The sequence below is a fragment of the Lactuca serriola genome, chromosome 1, assembly GCF_051521515.1.
Source record: "Lactuca serriola cultivar US96UC23 chromosome 1, Lser_US96UC23_V15, whole genome shotgun sequence".
NCBI classification, from domain to species: domain Eukaryota; kingdom Viridiplantae; phylum Streptophyta; class Magnoliopsida; order Asterales; family Asteraceae; genus Lactuca; species Lactuca serriola.
Genome location: NC_136408.1, coordinates 146,237,003 through 146,245,114, shown reverse-complemented (window position 1 = coordinate 146,245,114; position 8,112 = coordinate 146,237,003).

Sequence of the window (8,112 nt, the reverse complement as noted above, 5' to 3'; positions counted from 1 at the left end):
TGAAATAGCCCATAATCACAGACTGGTCCGGATTGGTGTTTGAAATGATAGGCAGTTTCGTAAAAATCACCATAAATTATAGAAAAATCGTATGGAGATGTGCAAGTAGGCATTTTAAAGCTAAGAACCGGAACTACTTATACCTAAAACAGTTTTGTAAACAAAAATGTTTAAGTTGTCCAAAACAGTCCGTGAATGGAGTCCAACGTTTCCATGATTTGAGTAGAAAAGAAGTGAAATAATCATAAGGAGAATGGATTATGCTTACCAAATGTGGAGTAAAAACCCAAGATCAGCCCTTGAATCTCGAATTCTAGAGAGGGAAAATGAGAGAGAAAAGAGTTTGATCTTTTTGGTGAAAAAAAAAGAAAATGAGAGAAGTGAGGAGAGAGGACACTTTTCTAGCCTTTGACCAATTGTGTGGTTGGAAAAAGGTGGGAAAAGTAAAATGAAGTGACTAGGTAAGGGCTGATGGGGAATAGTGACATGGAGTGGGTATGGGAGGTTGCTTGTGTCATAAAATAAAGGAAAGTCAACACTCCACCTCTTGTACTTCACCCACTCTTTTGGATAAGGTTTTATCCTTAAAAATGTGATAATTTAATAATTATGGGTCCTTATATGTTAAAATAAAGTTTTTGGTGAAAATCCCGTGTTAAAATGATGAAAAACGAAGTTAAAATGAAGTCGTAGTCGAAAACCGGGAAAAAAAAGGCCTTCCAGCGAGACCTCTCGGTCCTAGGCCGAGGTTCGGTCCCTAGGCCGAGGTTCGGTCCCTAATGATACCGAGCTGGAGGCGAGATGGGCGAACCAGATGAAGCGAAGGCGAAGGCTCGGTCAAAGGCTCAGAAGCGAGGGTTCGGTCAAGGCATCAGGATCCGAAATGGACCGAAGGTTCGGGTTCGGGTGTGTAGGCGAGGTTCGGGCCCGAGAGGACCTTTCGGGTTCGATTCAGCAGCCTTCGGCTTAGAAGGGTTCGGTCCCTTAAGAGGACTTTTAGGTTCTAAGAGGGGTTTCGGGTCCTAAGAGGACTTTCGGGTCCTAAGAGGGGTTTCGGCTCCTTAAGCCCGTTTTTCGCGTAGACTTCCGATTTTGGGCTGTTTTCGCCAAATTCGAGGATCGGGATGCCCCGAGTGATTATAGAAAGTTGAGAGAGATTTGGGAGAGATTTGACATACTTGGAGAGATTTCTCATACAAAGAGAGATTTGGGAGAGATTTGACATCCTTGGAGAGATTTCACATATAAAGAGAGATTTGGGAGAGATTTAACATACTTAGAGAGATTCAGGAGAGATTTGACATTCTTGGAGAGATTTCACGTACAAAGAGAGATTTGGGAGAGATTTGACATACTTGGAGATATTTCTCATACAAAGAGAGATTTGGGAGAGATTTGACATCCTTGGAGAGATTTCACATACAAAGAGATATTTGGGAGAGATTTGACATTCTTGGAGAGATTTCACATACAAAGAGATATTTGGGAGAGATTTCACATTCTCGGAGAGATTTGGGAGAGATTAGACATTCTTGGAGAAATTTCACATACAAAGAGATATTTGGGAGAGATTTCACATTCTTGGAGAGATTTGACATACTTGGAGAGATTTCTCATACAAAGAGAGATTTGGGAGAGATTTGACATTCTTGGAGAGATTTGGGAGAGATTCTCGATAGGAAGAGATAGAGTGAAAACGATTGAGAGTGGTTTCGTGTGTGACGAATGTGAGTGTCCGGCTTCGCAATGCAAGGTCCATAAAACCCGTTAAGCCTTGTTTAAGGATCTTGCATACTCCCGATGAGTATGCAACATTGTTTTATTGGTTTGGCTCGCCACGTACCACAGTTTTAGGTTAAGGAGATCTAGATGTACGCACTTTTCGATTTATGATCTCTCATTAGAATAGCGAGTTGTTTAGAAATTACATAACGTAAACTCTAGTACCTATGGGCAAATTGAGTTGACCGGTTTGACTTGTTGACTTTAGTTGACTTTGACTTGATCGAAAATTGACGGTTGTCACAACTCGTCCTGATGTAGCCTTTGCTTTAAGCATGGTTAGCAGGTATTAGGGGAATCCTGGTAAGGCTCACTGGACAGCGGTAAAGAACATTCTCAAGTACCTGTGGAGGACTAAGGACTGGGTCCTTACCCTTGGTGGGAGTCATGACTTGAGAGTTGTAGGGTATAGTGATGCTAGCTTCTAGACTGATAGGGATAATTTCCGCTCTCAGTCAGGCTGGGTCTTTACCTTCAATGGAGGAGCAATCTCTTGGAAAAGTTCCAAGCAGGAGACAATGGTTGATTCAACTTGTGAGTCAGAGTATATAGCGGCATGTGAAGCGGCAAAAGAGGCTATATGGCTAAAGAACTTCATTTGAGACCTTGGAGTTGTACCAGCTATATCGAAGGCCATAGCGATTTTCTGTAATAGTGAAAGTGCAGTTGCCTTAGCAAAGGAACCAAGGGATCATGGGAGATCCAGACACATCGACAGACAATATCATTTCATCAGACATCGTATAGAAGAAGGACTTCTCGTGGCAAAGAGAGTATCATCGGATGAGAACCCGGCAGATCCCCTCACGAAGGGATTGGGTAGGGTTAAGCATCTCCAGCATGCTAGGAGGGCTGAAGGATGATATCAGTTTCAATAGTTAGATAATTTTGAAATTTGTAAAATGTAATTGACATTTGATGATGAATAAAAGTTGTGTTTATCTATGAGTAAAGTGTTACTATCTTTTGTCAATCGTTTACTATTATTTCTTTTGCATGTTTTGACTTCCAGAATAATTATGTTTGGTATATCATATTATTCGAACCTCCACAGTCAGTCATATGTTGGAAGTAGATATGAAGTAAGACTGTCATGAGTTGGTTGTAAAGGTCTAAGATGTTGGACATGGCCTCAACACTCATGAGTGCTCATAAGTTCTGAGTATTGGATTCAACCCACGCTCGCTGGTATCACTTCATGGAATTTTATCTCGAGTGATCGTGAGACGGTAATATCATATAAGTCTTCAAACCTAGAGATATGACTTGCTAACTATGAGTTAGTTATACATTGATCGTGCGAAAACGCATTGGTAACTCGATGTTATAAAACGTGTGTTTGTGTGTAATTTAACAAGTAGTAGTACAAGCATATGAGTCGAAGTTTATCTGTTCCTTCTTGGATTAGAAGCTGATATCTGGGCCCCACTATGATTTTGTTTTGACCTATGTACCGGGCCCGGTCAGAACTAAGTTGATGTGTTCAATTAAGTTCTTTGTCAAACAAATCGGAAATCGGGAAACAAACTGCTGGACAATAAGTAAGACATTGTTCCATGTATTTGTCCGACTGATATTTAGAACAGAGGATTATATGATCCCTTATCTGAAATGGCGTACCTTCATCTTCTCAGTTCCGAGAAACCTTAAAAAGAGCTACGATTGCCGATCAGTTCCTGAAGTCATACTTTCAGTTATAATTATTAGACTTATCCAAGTGGGAGACTGTTGGATAAGGTGTCTAAGTCCATAATTATTTATGGTATGTACTTGACCCGACCCGGCATGGTCCATTTGGGTTGCATGGCACCATGAAATTGGATAAACTAAATGAGAGAAATAACACATATGGTTTATTAATATATTATAAGTTCTAATATATTAATAATATTATTTAATTAGTTTGATCAAGAATTAATTTAGAATTAATTAAGTGATCAAAAGATAACTAATTAGATATATGGGTTGGTTATGTAAATCATCCATAACTTATATAGTGGGCTAAGAGGCTCCATGGATAATCAAGTTGGGTTGGACCCATTGGATGGTCCATGGAGGCTCCATGGGAGTTACAAACCCATGGGTAATGGAAATGAAGAGTCATGACACATTAGGGTTTACATGGTATAACCCTAGATGTGTCAACACTATATTAAGACCTTATCTCTCCCAAAATTGGCTACACTTGCATAGACTAGTGAATCAAGAGGGCTTGGCCGGATTTTGAGTGTTATACATTCTCTCTAAGTTTACTCCATAGCATTTGGTGTTGTGTGAAGAATTTGAGGCATCACACTTGGGGTGCTAGGCTCACAAGGTTTCAAGGAACATTTACAACAACAAGGTATGTAGTTCTATCTATTATTTAAGTTAAAATTGTTCCCCATGTATGCTAGATAGGATCATAGCCTTGGAAATCAACTTTGCATAATAATTAGACAAACATAGATCCAAGGTTATTAGGGTTGCATGTACAGTTAGGAAGTGTTAGAATGCTCAAAACCCATCGCTTAAAACCTAGATATATGGTTTATTGTTTGCTAATTGGTTGTGCATTGATAATGTGAAAACGCATCAGTAACTTGATGTTATAAAACTCATTGTTGTGTATGATTTGATTAGTAAATAGTAAATGCATATAAGTCGAAGTTTATATGTTCCTTTTATCCTAAGAGGGTAAAAACGATATTAGGGCCCCTCGATGGCTTGATTTGACTTATGTGCCGGGCCCGATCAGGACATAATTTATGTGTTCAATTTAATTTCTATGTTAAACGAATCTGAGATCGAGAAACAAACTGCTAGACAATAAGTATGACTATGTTCCATGTGATTGTCCACACGATATCTAGAACAGAGGATCATACGTTCCCTTATCTAAAGGACAGGTTGCTGATAAGATCAGAGTTTGACAGCGTCTTTGAGAGCTACAATTGCTAATCGATTGGTACTTTAATTTATGGTTACTGGACTTATCCAAGTGGGAGACTGTTGGATTAGTGTCTAAGCCCGTAACCATATTTGGTAAGTACTTGATCCGGTTGTGCATGGTCCTTTTGGGTTGCCTTCACCAAAGCAACTTGACTGGAAAAATAATAGGGAAAGAGGTTATTATGGTTTATTAATATATTATAAGAATAATATACTAAAGGAGAAATCATATTTATTTGGTTGGCATTGGTCAAGAATTAATTAAGAATTAATTTTGTGATTAAAAGAAGTTAACTAAACTAGGGGGCTGAATTGTAATTATGTGATAGTTGCAAAATAGGGCAATGGATGCCCTATGGATAGGGTGGACGAATTCAAGGATATAAGGCCCTAGAATTCGTCCATGATAAGGTTTTTAGGGTTATCCTTTAAACTGGTTGGTGGGAAAGTAATCAGATAAGGATAAGGACTGAAACCCTAATCACTACACCTATATAAGGACCCCTTGGCTTAGGAAAATCGGCCACTTGATCCTAGAATCTCCTAGAGCCGATTTTCTACCTCTCCCCTCTCTCTCTCTCTCTCTCTCTTGCCTCTCCATTTGCTCTTTGTGTTTGTGATCCATTAGAGGTACTACACTTGTGGTACTTGCTTTCAAAGACAAGAAGATTGAAGATTTGAGTTGTTATTACAATATAACAACAAGAGGTATTCAATCCCTTCTACTATCTAAATTTCGAAATACATAGGAGCATGCTAGGGTTCTTCTTGTGTTCATAATGTTGTGTATCTAATAGTGAAAACATAGATCCAAACTCTAGGGTTGCATGCACACATAGGATTGTTTGTATAAAACCCATCAAGTGTGTACCTTTTCATCCATGTTAGTCTTTTTGAAAATCCAATTGCACCCAACTATCTACCGACCTGGTTCCAAACCAGGTTGTCATACATAAACTATATCTCATTATCCATTGAATATTTCGATTTAGCCTCCTCAGGGCCTGCCATTGTTTCCTTATAGTGTAACACCCAAAGTCAGGAAGGCCAAGAAAGGAAAGGAAACCCTAAGTTTAAGGGGCTACTTGTCGAGTCCAAGGAGGAACTTGGCGAGTCCGAGCGGGATCCGGGACTTGGAGCCTATTTAAATGTATCATTCTCTCCCCTAGGGTTCCTTTACTGCCTCTTTCACCCAGAACACCGAATCCTAAGCCCCATTGTTGCTCATTCAAGCTTCCAAGCCATTTTTGGGCGATTTGAAGGAAGAAGAAAGAGGGGAATCATTGAAGCTTCAAGGATTGGCCTTAGATCTGTAGTTTGTGGAACCTTTATGAGTTATTGAAGGTACTAAGTCGTTTCCTTCATTTAGATCTATTCTAGTTGTGAGTTTTGGGGCTTTTTAGCCATGATTAGTTATCCATTTGAGTTAGAAGCCAGATCTGAAGTTGCTACTTCGGATCTAAGCACATTTTGGCCTTGTGAAGCATAAAGTAGCTGCCCTTGAGCTGATTATGGAGCCTCCTTGCCTTAAACCCTAGTTTATGGTGTATTTAACCTAGATCTCCTTCTCTACACGTAAAGTTTGCAACTTTACGTGAGGAATAGGCTTGGGAAGGGTAGATCTACAGTTTGGAGTCCAGGCATGACTCAAAAGTCCTCTGCATGTTTGAAGATCTGAATGGACTCGGTGAGTCCTTTGAGTGGACTCGGCGAGTAGCATGAAGATTAGGAGCAACTCGACGAGTGGGATGAGTAACTCGTCGAGTCGGATGAAAATTGCCTTGTACTCGGCGAGTCAGGTCGCGAAACCCCAAACCCTTCGAGTTAAGACTCGTATCAGTGGGTCGAGTGGAGACTCGGTGAGTGGGACAGGTCAGGACTTAGAAATCGGTAGACTCGGCGAGTCGAGTCACGAATGGAAGGACTCTGAGCATATGAACTCGGCGAGTCAGTAGGCAAACTCAGCGAGTAGGGTTGACCAGGAAGGTTGACTTTGACCAGGACTTTGTCGTTGACCAGAGTTGACTTAGTTGACTTTCAAAGAACAGTTAGACTAAGTGTTGCATTGATATTGGTAGCTCGGAGAGCTAGTGGAGCAGGAGTTCAGAGAGTTGCCGGGCAGCAGCTAGAGGGGTTATCAACAAGTTCAGCAAAGTGCAGGAGAGTTTCCCTTTGTGTGAATGGGGTCTAAGGCCACAATGTCGGCCTATGTAGTTATGAGTAGAAGACCAGGGGGTTAGCCCTAGGCACAGTATGCTAGTGTGATATTCAGGACGAGGTCCATTGATAGCGGGCGGGTGCCCAAGGATTGGTTCATATGATAGTTTATACTTGTTGTCTGTGTGATACATGTATGTGTCTGGTAGGGAGGTTAGTGTGGGCGAGGTCCCGTATCTCACCGATAGCAGAGTGTGGATGGTGTTCCACATCTCATTAGCAGCAAAGCACGGGCGAGGCCCAAGTTAGGGAAGGAGTGAGTGTGGGCTGGGCCCGTATCTCACTATCAGTAGGAGCGTGGACGGGGTTCCATGACTCATCAGTAGCAGTACAAGGGCGAGGCCCTAGGATAGGCGAGGCCTTAGGACAGGATCCATTAGTATGTGTTTAGCTTATATGTTGTGGTATGTTTATGTGCTATTATATGTTAACGGGTGAGGCCCTGTGACAGGAGAGGCCTAAGTGAAACAGATCTGTATCCGAGCGGGGCTCGAAGCTAGGCGGGGCCTGGAGCGGCGGGGCCGTTGTAGCGGGCGTGGCCCGAGGTAGGGGGCGAGGCCCAGGATAGCGGGCGTGGCCCAGTATGTGCAGTATGTGGTTATGCATGGTATGTGGTAGGGTGGGTAAATCACTAAGCTTCGTGCTTACGGTTTTCAGTTTGGTTTCAGGTACTTCCGGTAGCGGAGGGAAGAGCTCGGGGTGATCGCATGACACACACGATTGATTAGACAGCCTGGGAATGTTTTACTCTGATAACGAACATGTGTTTTGGAAATTAATACTTTGCTTATGTTTTGGATTGATGATTTTGCTTTAAGTAATGTTTTATTAAAAGAAATTTTTTAGTCTTGAATTTTGGGACGTTACATGTAATTAGCAGGTTCATCCAAATTTACCAGTGTACTATCACTAATAAACGTATCACCATCTATAGTAATATGGAAACAACAGAACTCAGACGACATTCTAACTCTACTGGAACACCTAATATGTAATGATTCGTCAATTGGTTAAAATGGAATCTCTTCCTCTGGTTGAACCCTAGCGTCTTCAGAGGTTCCTTCACCGATTGACTCTTGAATCTGTTCAAGATCAAGGGTACTCCCACTGTCCTCTTTTCATATGAGCTCTCTCTCGTGAAAGACTCATCTTCGTGATACAAAAACCACTTTCTCACTAGTT